A 22,690-nucleotide genomic window follows, 5' to 3' on the forward strand; every position below is an offset into this window, starting at 1 on the left:
TCAGGTTAACAAAGAGATTATCAACATTGTGGATGTAGATGGCTCTGCCTACCCTATCATGAGGTCTTTGCTCTGTAGCCAGTCTCTAGGTCACTAGGCTAACAAAGAGAACACAGTAATGGGTATGTTTAGATGGGGCTTGGCCTGACCTGTCATTAAGTGCTGTTTCAGGACCTTGGCTCAGTCCCTGGCTTTCCTTCTTATTCCCTGTGTGATCTTGGGCAGCTTACTTTTCTTTCTTGGGTCTCTGTTTCCTCATTTGTAAAATGCAGGCATGGTACTAGATCCCTCTCAAGTCCCTTCTGTCCTAGACCTCTGTTTTTGTGATTATTCCTAGAAAATAAAACAAAGCAAAACCTTTCAAAGCACATGTTCCTATGGGATAGTCATGGAGCAAACAGTAATGAATGAAGTTCTGGATGGGGAGCCAGGGACCCCTGGGATCACAGTCTGCCTCTAATGCTTCCTAGTTGGGTGATTCTGGGAACAGGCCACCTAATCCCTTTCCTTATCTGTAAAGTGATAGCACCACCTGGGACAGGTTGTTGTGATGATGAGAGAAGCCTGTAAGGAGCTGTCCTCTGACATCTCCCATCTGGCCTCCAATTTCTTCATCTGTGGCAGTAGTTTTCTACTTCTATGCCTTTTTTTTTTTCTTAAACTTGTGAAGGAATAAAGAAGATAGAAATAAGGGAGAAATATTGCCAACCACATGGAGTCTAGCACACAGTAGGGGATGATACTCATTGATCAATTGCACATAAAAATGAAGTATCAGCCCCTCCCGCCACCTTTGCAGTGTTTCTCCAACTTTGTGCTGGTTATGAAGCCATGGAGTGTAAAGGGACCCTCTGTCTCCTGCTGCCTACCCTCTGACCCTGGGCAGGAATCATAAGTCATCCCTGAGAAATGGGCATCTTGCTTCTACTTGAGGAATGTGGACTGCCTCACAGAGCGTTCTTTTCCAATTCGTTGTTAATATTTCTAATTGCTTTATTCAACTCAGATTCATGGCTGTTGTCCAGTTGGTTCAGCTGCCCCCTCATAGTCACAAAACTGGAGCCAAAGGCTTTCCACACTGGTGGGCCAGGACCCATGTAGCTGCTGGGGAGCCCCTCCTCCCTCCAAGGGCAGCGGCCACATACAGAGAGGTCTGCTTGCTTGAAGGCCTTAGTGAAGACAAGTGCTTACAAGTGGGAAGGAGCTAAGGGGCTCATTTTACTTAGTGGCCAGAAAGGAGAAGTGCTAAGTGTTACCCATTGACTGAGGCTTCTCAAGATCCCCAGGGAGGGCCGGTTTTCTGAAGGTATGGGCACCCAGTGCTAGACATGAAGCCTCTCTCTTGAGGGGAGGGAACTGTCACGGAATCCGATGCCCCTCCAGAGCTGCTGAGCTCACCAGGATGTCTGTTAGAGCTTGGTAGTATGGAGTAAGGTGGTCTTTGATGCTGGATCAAAGTCAGGTGATCTGAATTTGAATCCTAACTAGCTGAGTGACCCTGGGCATGTCCTTTAACTTCTTTGGGTCTCATTTTCCCTATCTGTAAATGAGTGGAATTGGCCTAAACCATCTCCAAATCCTAGTGTCTTTGAGAATAAATTCAGAAGAACTCAACTTTCCAAGGTTTGGAGACTGGGGTTTAGCTCAAGGAAGGAGGAACATGGCCAACCCTGTACCAGCAGCCACAGCAGCTGGTGATGTCTGCTAGTGAGGACCCAGGGGAGTGGCCAGGACACACCCAGAAGAGTACCTTCTTTCCTTCCTAGACTTCTCTTTCCTGTGTGTACCCTGGGGCACATCCTCCTGACCTGTGCCACACCTCCAACCCCCCAGTCCTGCAGCCTCCCCCACCTGCATGTAGAAAGACCAAGGAGGATCACTCAGGGCCTGGGCTCTGTGCTGGGGAGAGAAGGAAGGAATGGAGGCCTTAGGGGGACAGCCTGAGGCAGCCCCAAAGGTCAACTGGGACCCTGGGGCAGGACCTCCAGGGAAGGCTGGGCTGGCCAGCCATGTAGAGCTAGAAGAGAACCCCTCAGTTTGCATCACAGACACGGTTAGAGAAGAACCATGAATGAGGAAGGCTGATGGCTGAGGGGGGAAGAAATGGTTCCTTTTTCTATTTTCTATCTGAAGCCCAAGGGGCAGCAAGACCAACTTAACTCTTCCCCTGGAGCAAACCCCTTCTGCCGCCCCGCTGACCCTTGAAACAAGCAGCATTTTGATGACCTCGGGCTCTTTAATTCCTTGTGAGGCTCCAATGAGATGAGCTATAGTACACTTTACTAACCTTAGAATGCCAAAGAAATGTTAGTAATTATCATAATTATCATCTGAGGGCACCTAGGTGTCCCAGTGGAGTCAGGAAGACCTCAGACACGAATTAGCAATCACGTTACCTCTGTTTGCCTCAGGCTTCTCATCTGTAAAATGGGGCCACTAACCATCCCTCCCTCCACTGTTGTTGTGAGGGCCAAAGGAGATAACTGTAAAGTTCTTAGCAGGGTGCCAACACGGGGAGATGCTGCATTGGTGCATCCTGTACCTATCTGGGACTCTGGAGTCCCCCATCCCCAGAACACTGGTCTCTAGCTGGGGAGTTATACAAAGTGCTCACTGACCTCACCTCTTACAGAAAGAGGTCTGGGCCAGCTCATCCATTGTTGAAATTGCCAGCATCTATAGGACCCTCGTGGTTTGCAAAATACTTTCTGTGCGTTACATCTTATCCTTGAAAAAACTGAGTAAAATGTTCTTAGTTGTCCCTTTTTTTGTTTGTTTGTTTTTTACAGATGAGGAAAACTGGGGCTGAGGGATTAGACTGAGGTCACACAGCTAAATGAGTATCTGGAGCCTAGGTTCGATCTCAATGTGCAGCCACTGCCTGGTCTTCAAGGCCAGTTGGGAATACCCCTCTTGTTCTGCCCCACGTCGGCAGCTTGCAGTGTAGGACCACTTCTTCCAGCTCTGCGGCAGGCTTCTGATGCCTTCCTCATGAGGAGCTGGTCACACCATCCCAGAGTTCCTGGATCTCAGAGCCTGGAAGGTGGCCAACAAGTCACGCCTGCCTCTGAACGAGACTCTTCTGGAAAACGTCCCCACCAAGTGACTGTCCTTCCTGGGCTTGCGGACTCCGGATGGGGAGTTCACCACTTTCCTGGCCATGAGTCCAGATTCCCTTAGGCCCATGGCTCAGAGCTCTCCTGACCCCTGGTTGGCATGGATGGGGCACAGGAAAGGGATGGCAAGGTTACTGTGAGTGCCTGGGGAGGAGCAGGGAGTTACCACACGGGAATTGTGGCTTTTCTCCAAGGAACAAAAGAGAATGAAGACAAACTAATTGTGAAAGGCTCTTTGTTATCTGTTTACGGTCTGCATCTGCCACCCTGGGGCCAGCCCACTTTGGAGAAGAGAAAAGGGAGGTCAGCATAGAATTACAGGAAGGAAGAGCCCGGTGCCCTTCATAGTAGGTGGGGCCTCAGGGCTTCTGGAGACCTTGGGCTTCCCCAGGCTGGCTCTGCTCCTGCATGCCTGGGGCTCAGCCTGACTCCAATGTTGGTCTTTGACTATCCAAGAGGGCTTCTGGAATCCCTGGTAGGGGGCTGCAGATCTCCGGTGAGCCTAGAGGCTGATTTGGGGGCCTCCCAGTGACAGCTGGGTAAGTGACTACTTTTGTCCCCAGGGATGGACTTCAGGCCTCCCCTCTGCCCAGAGGCAGGGCCTGGGGGCCCCCAGTGACAGCTGGTTAAGGGGCTACAGGCCTCCTCTCCCATGACTGAGGCAGGGGCTGGGGGGTCTTTGTGACAGCTGCGAAAGTGACCACTCCAGGCCCCCCGAGGTGGGCTGCAGATCTCAGATGAGCCCAGAGGCAGGGCCTGTGACAGCTGGGTAAGGGGATACAGGCCTCCTCTCCCAAGGCTGAGGGCAGGACCTAGGGGCCTGTGGTCCAGGCTTAGGTGTGAGCTCCATACAGCCCTTCTGTCCCCAGGGATGGGCAGCAAGCTTCCTTTCTCCCCAGAAGCAGGGTCGGGGCTTTCCCCCCTCTCCATAGCTGCAGGGAACCTGCATCTCTCCAGGGAGGCAGCCCCTGGCTTCTCTTTATCCCTCACTTTAAAAAGAACTTTGTAATCAGGCCATCTCCTCCTTTCGAAATTTTCAAAATCACAATGGAGAGGCAGGCCTCTATTGTGAGAGGCAGGCCTCTATTGTGAATGTTTCTGAACTGGACTTGAAGTCCTCCCCAGCCTGGTGTGGGTGGGTGGTTACTCAAGGCCAAGGTTGGTTCAGTGTCCTGATTCCTGGGGGTTGGGGGGAAGGGGGATGAGGGTGGAAAAAGGAACTCCCATCCAGGTGCAGCAAGATCAGCCATCAATATGCAAGCCCTTATTATGCACCTGCTGTGTGCTAAGCACCATCGTGGGTCCTGGTAAGGTGAGAGGGAGGCAGTAAGGGGGAAGGGGCACTGGGTATGGAGAGAGGGAGAAAGGTGATGGTGATGGGGCCCCGGTAGGAGGTGCCCACAGGAGAATTCAGCTGTTTTTGGACTTCCTGGGCTGGGAGGGGCCTTGCTGGTTTCAAGCCAGACCCCTTGGTTCTTGTGGATGAGGAATCTGAGGGCTTGGAGGTGACAGGATGTGCCAAGGTCACTCAGGGGTGTTCAAAGCTGTCCTTGAACCCAGGAGTCCTGGCTCTTCTCCGTGTATTCCCCCTCCCCATTTTCCTTGGTTCCTGCTGCCCCCACCACAGGGAGCAGCAGAAGTGTTAGCTCTTCCTGCCATCATTGCTCTTAATCCTGTTCCCTCCTCTGGCCTATTCGGCAAGTCCCAGCCATGGCCTCAAGGCAGTTGACTGCACTCCTCCGCTCCTGGAAAGCTGAGGGCAGCTGCCCTTTAGGCAGGCTGGCAGGGAGGGCGGGTTCTGGGTGCTGGAGAAACAGCCCAAAGCTTTGAAATGGGATTTTTCGAACACTTCCCTGGTTTGGGATTTTTAACAACTTGCCACTGAACTTGGGAGTGTCTTTTTTCTTTCCGCACAAAGGAATTGTGGCTATTTTGTTTTATTTTGAACTTGAGGCCAGTGTGAGCCTTTGAAAGGGAGCCTGAGGCAGACCCGGTGGTGGAGGGAGCCTAGCCAAGAGGAATGCAGACGAGGGGCGTGGCCCGAGACACCGGACGGATCCCGGACCTGGGGGGTCTTCGGCGCACCGACGCGGACTCTCCCAACCACTGCTGGGAAGCCCGAACGTGGGCCTTTCCGTCTGGGCATTCCTGGCCTAGTATTAGCGTCCGGACAGTCGCGGGCCCCCAAGGGGCCAGGCTGAGGTTTGCTGGTGCGGCTGGCCCCCGAGCCCACTCTCCCCGCCCCACTCCGAAGGGGTTTGCCTTCCACAAGAAGTCCCGTGGCCTTGGCTGTGTTAGCGCGCTATGACGATGGTGATGAGAACCATGGGCGTGTGGTTGTTAGAGAGACGACAGTCGTAGCATAGCTGATAAAGGAGAGCGCAGATTTATACCGCATTTTCAGATTTACGAAAGACTTTACACATTCCATCTCGTCTGATCCTCTCTACAGTACTAGAAGGTAGATGCTATTTCCATGACCCCCATTTTCCAGAAAAGGAAACTGAGGCTTGATGGGGTTCAACAACTTGCCTGGGTCATAGTTAATTGGTGCTTGAGTCAGGATTTGAACTCGGATCTTTGTGACTAAGATCAGTGCTCTCTCTGCTGCAGCGACACCTGGTAGTGTCCTTATGTTGGTCAGCTGTCGAGGTGGAGCGGCTTGAGTAGGTGCTGCTGCCCGCCTGCCTGGTGTGGTGATGGCTGTTTGGGCATATCGGAGATAATTGAGAGAAATTGTAGTCCTGTGGGCAATGAGGGCTTTCTGATGCTTCTCCCAGTTCCTCTGCCTGTGGGGGCTCGGGGATGGTCTGTCACCCAGTACCTGCCCAGTGAGTCCTGACAGGCTCCGAACTGGGGCTGCCCCAGCATCATCCCTTTTCAAACACAGTAGCTCAGGTCAATCCCTATTTATCTGGTAGGCTGGGGGGACGGAAGCTGCGCTGTTCCACGTTTAAGAGGAAAAGCAGCCACAAGAGCCCCTGGTTCAGGCCACTGGCACACCACACTGAGGAGGGTCTCCCAGATTCTTGGGGCAGAGTAGTGATGCTGTCTCCCCCGTGAGGCTGGGCCTGTCAGGTGGGTGTTTTTCCCTAGGTAGCTTCCTTTCCTCTGCAGCCCTGGAGTCCAGTTACCCTCATTTATTCCCCCTTCCCTGACACCCAGCATCCTTTTAGAAGTGGCACCCTTAAAAACCTGAGAAGTAATGCACTTTGCAAGTTTAAACTTCAGAATAAATGCCACTTAGTCTTAGCAAGTTGGCCTGGTATGGATGGAATTCTAGGAGAAGGTGGGACTGGAACAAGTGCCAGAGGAAAATGTCTATTTTAGGGTTTTGTTTTGTTTTTGCTTTTTGGAGGGGTGAAGGCAGGGCAATTGGGGTTAAGTGACTTGCCCAAGGTCACATGGCTAGTTTTGTGTTAAAGTGTCTGAGGCCAAATTTGAACTCAGGTCCTCCTGACTCCAGGGCCGGTACTCTATTCACTGAGCCACCTAGCCACCCCATCTAATTTCTTTTAGGTTTCATTTACTCTTTTTTCTAACCTCAGAATCGCCTCTCCATCTTCCCCTTGTAACAGAGAAAAACATTTAAGCAAAGCCTAGGGACCAGCACCCCTTTGTAACATCCTGTCCCAACCTTTCCTTTGGTGTATTAGAACCCAGATTGATCACTGAATGGAGTCTGAGGCCAACCACCCATTAGTGGGGCTTTCATTGACTTTATTCTAGGTTTGGTGAATAAGTATCAGTCTCATGATTGTGGTTTTGTTTTTGTTCTGTATTAATTCACGGGGAAAGCTGTTGAAACAGTGGATAGCGAGCCAGGCCTGGCTCAGGAAGACCTGAGTTCAAATACAGCCTCAGACACCAGCTGTGTGACCCTGGGCAAGTCACCCTGTTTGCTTCAGTTTCCTCATTTGTAAAATGAGTGGAGAAGGAAATGGCAAATCCCTCCAGTATCTTTGCCATTTGCTTCTCTAGGCCCTTTGATGCTCCAAGGAGAGGGGGTTTCCACTGACGTGTTGTAGGACATAAAGAGGGGAAAAAAACACATTTTACTTAGGAATGAAAGGGAGAGTGCTGACAGCCTGCAAAAGAAAAGGAGGAGAGAGCTAAAAGGAGGGAAATTCCCTCCAAATGGGGAAAAAGGTGGAGAATAAAATGAATTGAGAGGGACCAAACCCCTAGCCGACCCTGAGAAGATCTGGGCCCCTTTGTACTGTGTTTGGAAATTCTGGCCTAATGAGTGTAGCAGGATGGTGGAGGCACCAGGCTTTCCCCAGGCTCAGCTGATGTCCAGTTCCTGGGGTTCAGAACCCTGCTGGGCCAGCAGGCTGCCCAGGGCTGGATGGGAGAAGAATGACCTTGGCCTCCATCCAGTTACCCAGGCCAAGGTCAGGGGCTTCAGTACGAGGCTCTCTGTGTCCTGGACCCCTTAGGGAGATAGGACACTTGTTTCTTTCCCTATGGTAGGTCATGTTTGCAAAGAAGAGCTGATCCTTAATGTTGCTGACGTTTCTGGGGCAGATGGGTTTTCAGTGGGCAGCATCACTCATGTCAGAATGTTTACTGAGGATGTTTTGCCTAAACAAGGCACTGTGCTGTGCGCTGGGGTCACCAGAAAGGTAAACCACCATTGCCCACAGTGCAACAGGAGACAACATGCGTATAATTACGTACAGACATGATGCAGAATAAACTGGAAATTGCCACAAAGGGAAGGCACTGCCATTCAGCGACATTCAGAATGGATTGAGTGACCAGTCCCAGAAAGCTGAAAAGTGGATTGATGTCAAGCTTAGAACTTCCGTGCTTCTGGAGGCCAGCTGGAGGGTAAAAGTCGCATAGTGACTAGAAGGCTGGAGAAGACTTGAGTTCAGATCCAGCCTCAGACACTGACTGGCTTTGTGATGTGTCTCTCAGTATCATGGCATCTCTCTCAGTCACAGTTTTTCTATCTGCAAAATGGAGAGTAATAATATTGCCAACCTCCAGGACCCTTGTGAGGACCCATTGAGATAAGAATTGTGAAAGGCTTTACAAACTCAAAGTGCCAGGTGCATATTCTCTCATCATTCACTGTTTTGGAGCACTGCAGTGCAGAGTCCTTGGCCAAATTCTGTTCAGTATTTTTATCAGGGCCTTGGATAGAGGCATGAATGCCGTTTCAGTCATTTTTAGTCATATCTAATTCTTCCTGACCTCATTTAGGGTTTTCTTGGCAGAGATACTGGAATGTTTGCCATTTCCTTCTTTGGCACATTTTACAGATGAAGAAACTGAGGGAGGCAAACAGGGTTAGGTGACTTGCCCAGGGTCACCCAGCTAGTAAGTGTCTGAGGCCAGATTTGAACTCAGGGAGAGGAGTCTTCCTGACTCCAGACCCAGTGCTCTGTGTACTCTGGCACCCAATAGCTACCCTTTGAGTGTTATTGAGCCTTGCCAGATTATTACAGATGGCATGAAGTTAAGACTTCTTATTACATGTGGCAACCAATAGGGTGGGGCTGTGGGTTAAAGCTACTAGTAATCATCTTGCCCTGTATTTGGGTTAAAAAAAAACCAAACGAACAACTGCAGGGGCTAGGATGGCAGGATCCTGACAAAAAATAGGTCATATGATAAAGACCAAGGGTGTGTGTGTGTGTGTGTGAGAGAGAGAGAGAGAGTGGGTGTGTGTGTGAGTGTGTGTGGGTCTGTGGGTGTGTACTCACTATAAGTTCAATGTAAAACAATCAGTAAGCATTTATGAAATACCCACTATGTGCCAGGTAGTCACCCTCATGGAATTTACGTTCTACTGCTTCAGAAACCAATCGATCGTTTCTACTCGACATTTTTCTTAGTTCCTGGGATGCCCGAAGTAAGCGCAAAGACAAAAGCAGAACCAGTCCCTGCCCTCCAGGAGCTTACACTCCTCCGGGGGCACTACGTGGCCACACACCACATACATCAAATAGCCAGCTGCAGCAAATGGTTTCCAGAGCAGGTCCTGAGTCAGGGGCTGGGATGGGGAGGGGCCGAGTTTATGTAGCCTGGAGAAGTCTGGGTAACTGGAAAGCTTCGCCCAAAGCTGCTGCAGGGAAGGGAGATTTGGCCAGTTCTGCTCGGCCGCAGAGGGCAGGGCTCAAACCCAATGGTGGAAATTATCAGGGGTGTCAGGAGTCTAACTTAGCCAAAGGGCAAAGGCATCCTCGAAATTAGAGCTGTTCCAGCTTGGGAGGGGCTGCCCGGGGGTAGTTGGAGCCTGGAAAGCCTGTAGGTACCCTTTTTGGGCTGATGGGGTACAGTCTGTTGTCCTGCCTCAGGGGAGGTCTGACTTGGCTCTGGGCCATTCGAGGCTTGGATTCTCTGCTCTCAGTGGGAAGGGTGGGCTGGGAAGTCTCTCCTCCAACTCCTCCTGCTTTCTCTTGATTTGAAATCATTTCAATCCTTTCCCCCAGCTCAGCCTGCCCCCTCCCCCTTAGACTCTTTGGCTTCCTTCCTTCAAGATTCAGCTCAATCAAAGGATCAGAAAATATTAAGTCCTCATCACCTGCTGGGCTCTAGGCTTGGTGTTGGGGATAGAGAGGATCAATCCCTCCCTGCAGAGGGCTCCTAATCTAATGGGGAAGCCAGTGGGTATATGCACACACATTACGAATAAATGCAAGTAGGTACAAAGCAGCTACATAGCAGGGTCCCTGGGAGGGAGGGCACCAGCACCTGGGGAAGTCAGGAGAGTTGTGTGCAGAAGGGGTTTGAGCTGCATCTAAAGGGAGAGAGAGATTCTCTGTGGTGAGGAGGACGTCTGTCCCAGTCATGGGAGATGGGAGGTGTGCTGTCCGGTGTGAGGGACTGAGGGTTGGGCCTGGATGGATCCCAGAGTGTAGGAGGGAGAACAATGCCCAGTGATTCGGGAAAGAGGCTGGGGCCAGGCCGTGAAGGGCTTTGAAAGCTAAACAGAGACCTTTCTATTTGATTTCAGAGGTGGCCCGAAGTTCCTGGAGTCTGGTTAGTAGGGATGGTGACTTTGGCAGGGGTGTGAGGGATGGGCTGTTTCGGAGAGCCCAGTTGGAAGCTGTTGCTATAACCTGGTGAGACTCCATGGGACCTGGTGCTTAGGGGCCCAGGCTTAGGAGAGTCAGCAAGTCTGGGCTTCAAAGGTGGCTCTGAGACCTACCAGCTGAATCTGGCACCAAATCTGTAAAATGGGGATGATGATGAAACCAGGAGTGTTGGCAGTGGTGACCCACCCCCGGGGTTGTTGTGGGGCTCAAAACAAAGAATGCTGAGGGCAAAGAGTTTGCGAACCTTAGTGCACTTTGAAATATGAGCTTTTTGTATTGCATCTGGTCACCTCACCAGACCTTTGGTATCCTCATCTGGAAGAGGAGTGGATTGGAGCAGCCCAGCTCTGGGGTCCTCCTACTCAGCCATGGGTGAGAAGCCTTTATGTAAATTCAATCCAATGCATTTATTAAATACCTTCTATGCCCACTTTCAGGTGCTAAGACCTAGGATATAGAGACATGAATGACCTTGTTCTTGTTCTTGAGAGACTTTCAGTCTAAAAGGATGGCTTCAGGATGGGCTGTGATGACTTGTATGCTGCAGACATGATTGGTGATTGGGTTAGACCCATTCTTCTTGGCCTCAGAGGGCAGACCTAGAAGCCACAGGCAGGCATTGCAGAGAGGCCACTTTACCTTGGACAGCGTCATGATGGTTCCAAAGCTGGACAGGCTCCCTCATGAGGGACTTTGTGCCCCTTCCCTGTGGTTCCCTTGACAGGGGCTGCAAGGCCATCTGTTGGGCACATCCAAAAGGAGAATCCCTTCTGGTCTGGGCCTTGGACTGGAGGCTGCTGAGGCCTCTTCCCACTCCAGAATCCTGTGAAAGTAGAAGCCGTGACAAAGCTCTCCCAGATTGGTGCTGACGGAAGTTCCCCTCCTCTTCCATTGTGCCTTCCTTAGCTTGTGAGGTGCCTCAGAGAGCTCCCCAGGGAGCCTGGGGAAGATAGCAGATGGCCAAGCTCAGGCCTGTTGTTTGCATCAAACCGGGGAGAGATCAGATTTCCAGCACGAATGGAGGTCCAGACCCGGTCAGGTGACCATCATTAGTTTGGTATGGAATAATGACCATCGATGGTTTTATTCCTCTCTCTAACTTGAGAAAACCTCACATAGGTATTCCATGGTGATGTGCTGGAGGACCTGCTGAGCTGATCAGCCTTGGAAAACCAAGCAAAACAGGCTTTAGAAACCCCAGAACATCTGCTCCTGAGGAATGAGAATCTGTTAGCTTGACCACCTTGCATCACGAAGCTGTAAGAGACCTTATTGGCTAGTGATCCTAAGAGGTCCAGAGGACAGATGACCGTGGAGGAACCCCGGGAGGTTGGGAGATGGACCCCTGGGTCCCAGTCTACCACTGGTCAGAGTTGGGCTTCGAGGCCAAGTCCTCCCCTCCCCTCCCTGCCTCTCCCTGCACTGCTGTGGCCACCAGCTTTCCAGCTTTTCCTAGGCTTGACCATTGGCAGCTATGAGCAAGAAAGACTCGGTCACCCAAAAAAAAGGAGTCTGGGACTGGTTTCCACTTCCCTTGGGAGAGCTCTGCAGAGAGGCCCTTCTCTTTGCTGCTTGCTAATGAGAAGCCTCTCACTGAGGAGGCTTGAGCTGAGTACTTCCTGCCTGGTCTTTGAAGTCACTTTAATGTTCTATTTGCATCAACATCAGAGGGAAGCAGCTTTCCCCTGCCTACTGGGTGATGCTTGGAAGCCTATTGGTTTCACCCTCACAAATTCTTCCCCAAGTTGCCCTTTCTCTGTGGGAGACTCTAGATGGCTCACATTCCTGCTGATGCCACTTGGAAGGGCTTCCTTCCTCATGCAAAGCCATCAGCCCTCTACCATCAGTCTGGGAACTTTGGGGCTGCCTTTGCAAATAGCATCGCTGAGGGGGACAAGAGGATGCCCCAGGTGGGCAGCAGGAGGAAGCTCTGAGGTGGTTTTCTGACCATCTTTGAAGCTCTAGGGGAGCCTGCATTCTGTAAGGCAGGAGACCCTGCAGAGAAGGAGAGGCTTCAGGCCCCTAGAGCCTGGGAAAACTCCGGGGCTCCTGCTCCCGGCTCCTGGTCAGGCATTCACCTAACTGTGAACTTGGGTGTTGGAGCACTTGTTGGGGCGCCTAGCTTCAAAACAGTTTGCATTTCTTGCCTCTGAAGTTAACATAGAAGGTCAAGTCCAAGAAAAAGAGTGTGCCAATTGGTTCCAGAGGCGGCTCTTTTAAATGAGAAGGAAAGTTGAATTCAGAGTGTAGCCCAACAATTTCCTGGAAATGTGTCCCCCACATGGGGAAGGGAAGGAGGGATCTCTCTGAATATGCCAAACAACATCCTCCCTTTTTCCAGTCCATCCCATCCAGCATGAGGGGTATGACTTTTGGGCAAGTTACTAAAACTCTCTGAGACAGGGGCCTGTTTGCTTCTTTGCAAAATGGGAACAATATTAGAATCTACCTCAGGGCACTTGTCTAAATTAAAGGAGAAAGTCTAAGTCAAGGGCTTGGCACTTCTGCACTCAATTGGTGCAGAAATGCAGTATAACAGTAGGTAGAAAAATCCTTCCTTCCTTCCTTCCTTCCTTCCTTCCTTCCTTCCTTCCTTCCTTCCTTCCTTCCTTCCTTCCTTCCTTCCTTCCTTCCTTCCTTCCTTCCTTCCTTCATCCTTTCTCTTCTTCCTTTCCTTTCCTCTCTCTCTGTCTTTGTCTCTCTGTCTCCTTTTCTCTATCTCTGTCTGTCTCTGTTTCTCTTTCCTTTTCTCTCTCTGTATCTCTCTCTGTCACTCTCTCTCTCACTCTTTTTTCTTTCTCTCTCTCTGTCTGTTTCTCCTACCACCCCCCCCCCCTTTCCCATTTTTCTTGTTTCTCTGTATTGGGAGTTTCCTACTCAGATGGAAGGGATTAACTCATTTTCTCAGATTTCCTGGCTGACATCGGTAAATCTAAAGAACGCTGGCCCAGAGAGGCTGCTCCCTCCCTCCCTCCCTCCCTCACTGGCCCTTTCTGATCAGCTGTGGCAGTCTTTAATAAAGGAAATAGGAAAAGTGGGTTCATCTGTGCAGTGGGGCAGTGCTGAGATGAGCAGCTTCTGGGATCCCCTAGGGTCCCAGCAGGAGGTGAGCCTGGGAGGTCAGCTGTGCCCCCCTTTTCTCCTGCTAGCTCAGACTAGAGACCTGCTAGGACTGACCTCAGGTTCCCTCTTTCTTGTGAAGTTAGACACTGGTCAAGTTAAGTCAGTGGGCATTTATTGAGCACCTACTGTATGTCAGGTGCTGTGCTAATCATCAGGGATAAAGGGACAGGCACAAGGAAGCCCCTGCCCTCCAGGAGCTCACAGTTTAATAGGGCCCCACAGCAAGTGAACCCCCAGGATCCATAGGAAATAGAAGGGAAGACCCTGGAACTCAACGAAGTCAGGAAGGGTTCAGGGGGGCCTGGAGGAAGTCAGGAGGCAGAGGTAAGGAGGGAGAGCATCCCAGGCCTGGGGGCCTGGCAGTGTCTTGGACAAGGAGCAGGCAGGAAGGCAACCCCACTAGATCCCAGAGTAATGGGGAGTGAGTAAGGGAGCAAGGTGGGAAGGAGTTGTGAAGTAAGGGTCTTAAAAAGGGAAACAAGACGTGACATCTGATCCTGGCAGTAACAGGCAGCAATGTTTGAGGCTTAGGGCACACGCTCCCACACTGCTGTCACATGGGAGGGCCTTCAGAACCCATCAGATCCTGACGTCAGCTTTGTTTTATTCAGTACATTTTGATCCTGTGATTTGGACACATCTTCTACACAGCTGGGCAAGACCACCGGGCAGGAGGCTTCCTCTGAGGAGAAATGCAAGGCACAGTCTGTGGCAAGGCAGGAAAGGGTCCGAGTGCTGGGGCTTAGGTCTTACATCACAGAATCTCTGAGTTGGAAAAAATATCTGAGGAACTTGAATCCAAGCCTCCAAGTCAACATAATGTAACAGAGAGAAGCCTACAGATGAACACAGTATGGAGACCATGGTTCTGGGTCCTAACTCTCAGTACTGGGGACAGGTCATCTCCCCTCTCCTCGCTGGTAAATCCTGGCCCAAGACCTTTTCTTTTCTGGCTCATGGCCCCCTTTGGCAGGCTGGTGAAGCCCAGGGCCCCTTCTCAGAATAATGGTTTTTGTTGAATAGAATAAAACACATAAAGTTACAGAAAAAAACAGTTCTGTGGAAATACAGTGGCCACAGCATATTTGGGGGGCTCAGGCTAAGAAACTCTGTACCAGATGAAGTCAAAGCATCCGTCCAGGACAATGAATGCTTTTACAAGGGGGCTAATGACTGATCCAGGAGCATCAATGCCTGAAGGGTTTCAGATGCAGCTGAAGAAGAAGGGATTAGAGAAGCAGAGACAGAGCTCAGAGTCCAATAGGGAAATTTAGGATCAGAGAGAAGTGACTCTCTGTGGTCCCCCCGTGTCCTGAGGCTGGGCCAGAGGAAGCCCTCTTCGTTCTGTACTTGGTGTTGTCAGCCCTGGGCTCCCTTTCCTCCCAGTTCCCAGGTCTTATCCAGGTTGCGCAGGCATCATCTCCTTTGTGCCCAGCCTTGGAGGCCACGAGGGCATCATCTCCTGTGTGCCCGGCCTTGGAGCCATCCTGAGGTGGCAGAAAGGCCTGGAAGCACTCCAAGGCTCTTGCCAGGGACAAACTGGATGTGCTCACCGCTCACTGCCATCGCTGCCCAGGGAGCGCCAGCAGCCATAACAACAGCTGCATTTATCCATGCTGCTTTGATGTTGGCCAAGAACTTAGAGCCCACGAGCCCATTTGTCCCCCCAAAACCCTGCAGGGTGGGTCCTCCCCAGAGTGCTCTCCCATTGTCTGGATTAGGAGAGAAGTTCAGAGATTCCTCTTGAGGTCACAAGGTGGGTGATTGGCAGGATCTGAGTGGTCAGGAGGAGCACCTGGGGCAGGCCTGCCAGAGGTTCAGACTGCTGGTGACTTTCAGGGCCCCAGGTCCCAATCTAAGATTGTGATGCTTATCTGTATGTAGGAAGGAGTTTCCACTGTGGGAGTCCCCAGGATGATGGAATCCTGATTGGGACACTTCCCCCTCCCCCTAAAGGAAATGCCAGTATTATCATCATCATTGTACCCCCCCCCCATCATGATATCTAATTCAAACAGACCGGTCAAAGGGGTGGGGCATGGACGTTGAGCTGCTGAGATCCCCTCCTCCCAGGGCATCCAAACCAATCCACTCATTTTACAGAGAAAGAAACTAAAGCCAAGAGGGGAGAACCCTGGCTTGGCCCAGACTCTTCAGGTGCTTAGTGACAGATGAGGCTTCTGGGAGCTGAGTGGGGTCCTCCCAGGCCATCTAGACTAACCCCTTTTGTCACCAGTGGAGGTAGGTGGAAGCCAAGGGACTTAGCCAAGGTCACACAGGTAGAAGGCATCAGAGGTGAAATCCAAACCCAGATCCTCTGACTCCTCAGCCAGTGTTCTTTTTCCTTGGCTTTTTTTTCCCAAAGTACTTTTCTAACCACAATTCTGTGGGGGTTGTGGTGGAGAGTGATATTGTTCCAATTTCACAGATTAGGAAACTGAGTCTCCAGGAGGCCCTCTAGGTGCCTGTGGGCCTGGCAGCCTGGCCTTGAGTCCTTTACTCTGAGAGCATTGGTAATGGGGCATCACAGTGACTTGCCACCCTCTGACATCATGGCTGCTACCCCTTGAGCTGCCTGTCTCTGCCAACCAGCCTTCACACCATGAACAAGGCACGGGGTGTTCTGTGTCAGCTGTAACCGGATGACAAGCTGTAATGTGGTTTCCGGTGGTGATTGGAGTGGTGTGGCTGCTGGTGGGGGGGGGAGGGAGACGGATGCCTATTTAGCACATTGTCCTCTGATCCACCAATTTGGAAACAAGTTTTGGATGGTTCTTGGTGGGGGCAGGGGAGAAGCAGGGGCCAATTTCCTGTGTTTGGGGTTCACCCTGGGCCTGCCTGCCTGGCTTTGCCTCCCTCAGGGCTTGCTGGGTCACAGCACACACCACAGCCTTGTAAAGAAAACAGAGGAAAAGGAAGTGGAGAAAAAGTTATCCAGGAACCAGGAGAGTGGAGATGGGACTGAGTTTCTATAGTCACACACCTTCCAGTTGAGATACTGTTTGGAGAAGGCTGAGCAGTGTGTGAAATAGACCCCCTGCCCCGCCCCCCATTTCTGGAACTTGAGATGGGCTCTTCCTGCTCCTCTCCTGGCCCTGACCAGGACTCTCCATATCCTGTCCACTTGGAGGGGCCTTGCTGCCTCCTGCCTCTCCTCCTGAGGGGTTGGGTGTGGGACAGTTCCCAGGAGCACAGGACTGTTAGGACAATGAGTCTGGTCTCAGTCCTGCCTCACCTTTCTTGAAGGGGGGCCCAGGGATGCTCTCACGCCTGGCTCTGGAGCCAGACTTGGGGACAGGGAGTCAGGGCTATATCAGAGGTCAAGAGAAGACAGACTGACCCACAAAAATTAGTCTGGGGTTGCCCCTAGAAACTGGTCCCAAATTGGGGAATGATAATGCGGGTACCCAGCTCCCTGGACCCCAAGACAGAGATGTTCTCTAGGGCAGGACAGTGGGGTCACTGAAGTCAGGAAGGAGCCTCCACAGCCATGGCATGCAAAGGGGCTTGGACAAACTGAGCAGGGCAGATGGGAGGGAAAAGTGTTGTCAGAGGGTTCTAGATCTCAAGTTGCAAGAAGCCATGTGGCCCAGCCCACTGGTTTCACAGATCAGAAGACTGAGGTCCTTGAAAGTTAAGTGAGCTGCCCAAGGTCACACTGACAGTGAAAGTCAGAAGCAGGATTTGAAAGCAGATCCTCTCATAGCAGATGAAAATGCTCTTCTCTAGATGTGTACGTTGCCTCTTGCAGGACAAAGTTGTTGTTTTAAAAAAATGTGCTACTTGGTGCCTTTTTGCTTGTTAAAGATATCACCATCACTGCCCAGCCTTCCTTGAGAAAAACAAATGCACTTTCCCTGAAGATAGTACATGCCTTATTATGCAGCCGTGGCCCACCACCTCCGGTCCTGACTGGAAGCCTGCTGTCTTGCGGAGGGGAGGGCCCCTTTGCACTCGTTGTGAAGTGGGTCATCATAGGCCAGCTCTCCATTCCGCCCCTTTTATGCCGCACCATCCGAAGCAGCTTTCTCTGGTTTCTCAGAATCCTCCTCTCCTTTCTCATGGCATCATAAGATCGGGTTTCTCTGCCCTCCCTCAGCTGCTGGGCCCCCACTTTGTTTCCAGTCTCTTACAACCACAAAGCAATCCTGTGTGGTGTTATTCGGTATAATCAGATAGCAAAACGTTGGTTTTTCCGGGCTGGCAGTCCAGCACACAGAGCTCGCTGTTGTAAATAGAACCCTACCAGTAGTTTGAAACTCATTTTGTTGGATTATTTTCAAAAATAAAAATAAGAGCTCATTTTCCTTCCCTGGTTCATGTTACTCCAAAGACTCGTGAAAGAAGTCTTAGAGCTTGCTCCTAGTCAGAAACGTTGTCCTTGCGGTCCTTTCTTGAAGGAATGAGTTTCATGCTGGCCAAAATGGGCTGTTTGTTGTTTCTGAAACTCAGCATTCTGTGTCTGGCGCTAGACCTCCCACCTGGGGTGACATCCCTTCTCGCCAGCACCTCCTGGAATCCCGAGTTTCATTTACGGATCTTCTTAGGAACTCTGTCCCCTCCTACAGGAAGCCCTTCTGGGTCTCCTCCCCCAACTGTCCCCTTCCTCAAATGTCTTTGCCTGCCCGGGCACCTGCAGAGTCTCCCTCCCCCTCCCCTCACCCAGAAAGGAAGCTCCCTGAAGGCAGGGACGGGCCTGGCTTTGGCTCTCTGTTCCAGCACCTGACAAAGTGCTTGGCACAGAATTAGTGCGTGTAGGCTTGGGAACAGGGCATAGTGATCAGCTACTAGCCAGGGCTGGGGCTGAAGGAGGAATGTCGCTGTCAGAAGGTGAAGTCGTCATCCCCGAAACACTTCTGGTTCCTGGCCTTGCTTCCCATCTCTGGGCTGGGCTGTCAGCCCCTTCTGCTCCCCCCTGACCTTCCCCCTGGCCTCTTCCGTCCTCGCTTTGGGGAGCTCCGGTCTTTGTCAGAGCTCTCAGGGCTTTATTCCCTCCCCCTTCAGCTTTTCTTTTCTCTGTCTTTTAAAAACCGGGAGGCAGCCCGGGGCGCCCCGGGAGCCCTTTCGGGTGGTGTGGGAGCTCGGCAGCCTGGGGCGCCCCGGGAGTCCTTTCGGGTGGTGTGGGAGCTCGGCAGCCCGGGCCACCCACTCCCCTCACCTGGGCTCCGACTCCTCAGTGTTGGGGTAGGAGGGACGAGGGGGGCAGCTCTCTAGTTCGGTTCGGGGGCTGTGTGTTGCTTCGGCTCAGGTACCGCTGGCTAAGAGGTTTTTTTTTAGACAGAGGAAAGTGGGTTACCATGGAGAAACATTAGCGCAAGCCCCAGGTTACCCTGTCGCATGTACGCACATCCCTGTCCTGATTCGCTCAGTCACAAACTATGGAGCCGGCTCGCCTTTGGAGCTGTCACTGCCAGGAGAGGCTGAGCTCCGGGGCCAGCCGCAGATGGGGCAGGCTCCCCCGTCCCCTCCGCAGCTCTCAGCCCCCTCTTGTCGCCACGGAGACAAGATGCCGGCCTGCTCCTTTGATCCAGCCCTGAAGAGCAGCAGAGGTAAGCCTCGGCCCCGCCGGCGCCTTCGGAGGAGTCCGAAGCCGAGGTAGGCGGCTGCTCGCTGGGGACATCTTGCTGGGATCCACGGGCAGCCGGGAAGGTTGCCGGGTGGCTGCCTGGTACACACAGGACAGACAGCCTTGGATCTCTGTAATGTCCCTTCTCGGTGGGCAAGGCTTTCTATTATCACCTCTTAGCTCCATTTTGCAGATGAGAAGCCTGAGGCTCAGAAACTCAGATGACTCCCATTTTAGCTTTCCCCCTTCTTGGGAAGCAAGTCATGGGGACACCTTCAAACACTGCTTGTTGCTATCACCAGGCTGGATGCACCATGAGGCAGGGCCAGGGTTTTTATCATTAAAAGGAAAGGGGGCATGAGTTTGAGGGCACATGGGACTGGCACATGGGGCTTAATGGATCTTTGTTGACTGGTGTGCCAGCTGCCTGCCTCGGATAGAGATTATCTCCCAAAGGAAGCCATGGACAGAACTGTAATGCAGTGGTAAAGACCCCGTGACTGCCAATGGGTAACTTAGCCATACAGTTGGCTGGGGAAGGTGTTTATGCTGTCAGTGGAGACTCACTGTGTTCCTGTGATATGTGCTGAGCAGCAGGGAGAGGAAAGAATGTGGCAGGGACTCCAGTGGAACAGCTGCTTGAGGGTAGGGACTGTTTGGCCCCAATTCTGCAGCTTAGGGCATGCTGGGATTTGGCCAAGGTCCCTCAGACACTGACCGTTAGAAGCAGGATTTGAATCCTGATCTTCCATGGGCTTTCCTGCCTGAAGAACCTGCCCAAGGATGGCGGCATCCTGGGAGTTCCTGTTGTGGGATCCCAGAGGGCCCAGGTCTCCCTCCCAGAACCAAGAGTTGCTTGTGGGCTCTGCACCGCCTCCTTTCCTCTTTTTCTCTTGGTCCCTTTTCAGTGCTGGATTTTTCTGTATTCATCTTGTTTCCCTTCTGTGCTGAAAGCAGCCTTGGCTTGGGTCTTGTTTCCAAGCCCTGACATTTTAGCTTTCTGGTGATGATTCTAGATTCCTTCGGGGCCCCATGACCCTCCCTAGGCCCCAGAAGGATGTCAGCTCCTGGTGGCCAGGGATTGATTGGTTCCTGGTTTTGTATCCCCAGGACCAGGGCCGGGTATACAGTAGGTACTTAATAAATGCTTGTTGAATGAATTCATGTCTAGTTATCTGCCCGTACCACCCCCATGCAGACATGTGTGTGCACACACATGTCACATACCACACATACACACGCACACATGTATACAAGGTATGTGCACACACCACACACATGTGCGCACATGTGTCTGTGCGCACGTGCATGTGTGTGTGTGTGTGTGTTCAAGGTCCCTCTCCCCTTATTTCTCTGCTTCCCAGAAGGCTGTCTTCAGGCCCTCCTTTCATGGCCTCTCTTAAACCTTTAGCTTGCTCAGAGCAGCCAGACCTTCTTGGTTTTCTGAGTACCCCAAGGTCCTGTCTCTCTTTCCCTTGACTGTCAGGGGTGTCTTCCATTTCTCTCCTCAGTACTGCCTTCTGGTGCTGAGCAGTCCCTGCTGCTTCTGCCTGTTTACCAGTGTTTTGTGGGGCACACATACATTCTTTAATTCTTCCAACCCTGAAAAAAAACTGGAAAAAAAACCCAAAACAAACCAAAAAACCCAAACCCTGACTCACCCACCTAAGGTGAAACGGGCTTACATTGAAATGCATTTTCCAGCTAAATTATGTTATAGTTACCCAAGGGCAAGGTTTTACCTGGTTGGGGATTGGGAGAGGAGGAGGGGGAGAAGGAAGACAGACAAATATTTGCTAAAAATAAAATAAAATAAAATCAGCAAACAGCTGGTGAAAGCCTTTGCTCCAACCCACACTCGTTCCTCCTCTGGAGGAAATAGCTCTGTGCCCCCTGAGCTGAGTTACTCCCGTTAAGAGCTCACAGCCTAGGACATGGGAAGGCCGGTTCAGGGCACAGTATGCAGCAGGAAGAGCTGGGATTCCCGGGATGCCTTCCTCTTTCAGACTCTGAAGGGGCCTGCACAGAGTAAGAAACAACCACTCTTTTTAGAGGGAAGTGGGTGTCGATCAGGCGCCTGCCGGTGACAGCCAGTCATCCCCTTCTTATGCGGCTGCCACACTTTGTACCTGTCTGTAGCTGTCAGGAGGTCACTCTGCATTATTGCTCTCCTTCTCACTTGGTGTTTCAGCCACACTGGCCCATTTGCTGTTCCATCAAGACAGTCAGTCCCTCTTGCTGTTCCCTACAGGTTGAACCATTTCCCACCGCCAAGCCTTTGCAGAGGAGGCTGCCATGCCTGCAAGGTGATTCTCCACCTCTGAGTCTTAGCATCCTTGGCTTCCTCCAAGGCTCTGGGCAGATACCATCTTCCACTGGGAGCCTTTCCTGATGCTGTGACTGGCTCCTGCCCTCTCCCTTCTCACATTATCCTATCTAAATGTGTCTGTGTATATGCTGAATCCCTGGTGACCACAAGGCCGGCTAAGTTTTTTTGCACCCTTACTGCCTAGCATAGTGTCTTATACTGCTAAACAATGCTGAAAAATTCTCCAGGGACTAGATTAGATTAGATTGGATGAAGCATTATGAAAACTTACAGGTCATTTTGTCAATGATCATTTATTTACTGAGTACCTACTGTGTGCCAGGAGCCATACTGGGGAGTAGATGGTGCAGTGGGTTCAGGAAGACCTTGTCAAGTCTTTTTGCCTTTATCTGCCTCAGTTTCTTCACCTGTAAAATGGGAATCATAGTGGCAGCTGCCTCTTCAGGCTGTTGTGAGGCTCAAACAAGATGACATTTGTTCAGCACTTTGCAAACCTTAAAACTCCTTCATCATGACCTGACCACTACTGGTGATTTTTAGGTGTAGGAGAGAAAACAGTGAACAGTCTCTGATCGCCTCCCAGCCCCTGGCTTCGAGAGGTAAATACAAAGGTAGATTTTTAAATGGCTCTGAGGCCGGGAGGGGGGCACCAGCTGTTCAGGGGATCCAGAAAGGCCATGTGAGGGGGCGCTCCAGGCACGGAGGAGAGCCGAGGCACCTGTGGGACAGCTGTGGCTCTCTTCAAATGTTACTCACTCAGCTTTTGCTCACGGCTCCTTGCTTGGCCGCCCCCCTGCCTGCCCCCCCTCTCTTCCTCAGCTCAGCCTCGGGGCTTCCTCTGAGTCCCAGAGGAGAGGACACCTTCCATAGGGTCTCTGGCAGCCCCCCTTCCTCTCCGCACCTCTCCTCCACAATCCTCTCCCATTCACCTTGTCTGTATCTGGCTTGGCCCTCAGTGGTTGGTGGCTGTCTCCCCCAGTAGAAGGAGAAGGCCTCAAGCCCAGGCCGTCTTTTGCTTCCTCTGGGATCCCCAGAACTCAGACCACTGCCTGACACATGGCAGATGGACACTTGTAGACTGGACCCCAGACAGTATAATCCTGGCTGGGTCCAGGGCGAGGGATGGATGCCTTAGGTCTGACCCCCGAAGCCCTTTTGGGGAAGACTCTTTACAATGCCCTGGTCCCCGATGCCTCCCTCCTTCTCCACCTTTTTGGGGAAAGTCAGGAAAGAAGGGAAATTCAAGGTTGTAAATGTCAGTCTTGATCAATGACAACTGGGGAAGTGGTGAGTCCGGGGCTGGGGCCTGGGGGGCGGCTCTGTCCTTTGTATCTGACTCAGCAGGTCCTCGGGGACCATTTGCTTGATGTCAAGGCCAGAGACAGCCCCTCTGATCATGAAGAGAGCAGGCACAGCGGACAGACAGCCAGGTGTGACTGCCACCCTGCAAAGCCTGCCTCCTGACCCTTTTACCTTCTACTGGGGCAGGGAGGCTGCATTCCCAAGG

General features: G+C 51.8%; 1 protein-coding gene across 2 annotated transcripts in view; it reads left to right on the forward strand.

Moving 5' to 3' along the window:
* Positions 1 to 22,690, forward strand: part of ELMO1 (engulfment and cell motility 1) — a 391,469-nt gene that overhangs the window by 50,824 nt on the left and 317,955 nt on the right. The window contains exon 1 of one of the 2 annotated variants that reach the window (XM_069084406.1): positions 3,469 to 3,655. The exons of the other annotated variant lie outside the window; for it this stretch is intronic. The gene's annotated coding sequence lies outside the window, so the exon portion shown is untranslated. Of the gene's footprint in view, positions 1 to 3,468; positions 3,656 to 22,690 lie in introns of those variants that run through there. 2 annotated transcript variants of the gene reach the window in all.

The sequence above is a fragment of the Petaurus breviceps genome, unplaced genomic scaffold, assembly GCF_028583685.1.
Source record: "Petaurus breviceps papuanus isolate PSGF00001 unplaced genomic scaffold, PetGlider_PUasm1.0 174, whole genome shotgun sequence".
In the NCBI taxonomy this organism is placed as follows: Eukaryota; Metazoa; Chordata; class Mammalia; order Diprotodontia; family Petauridae; genus Petaurus; species Petaurus breviceps.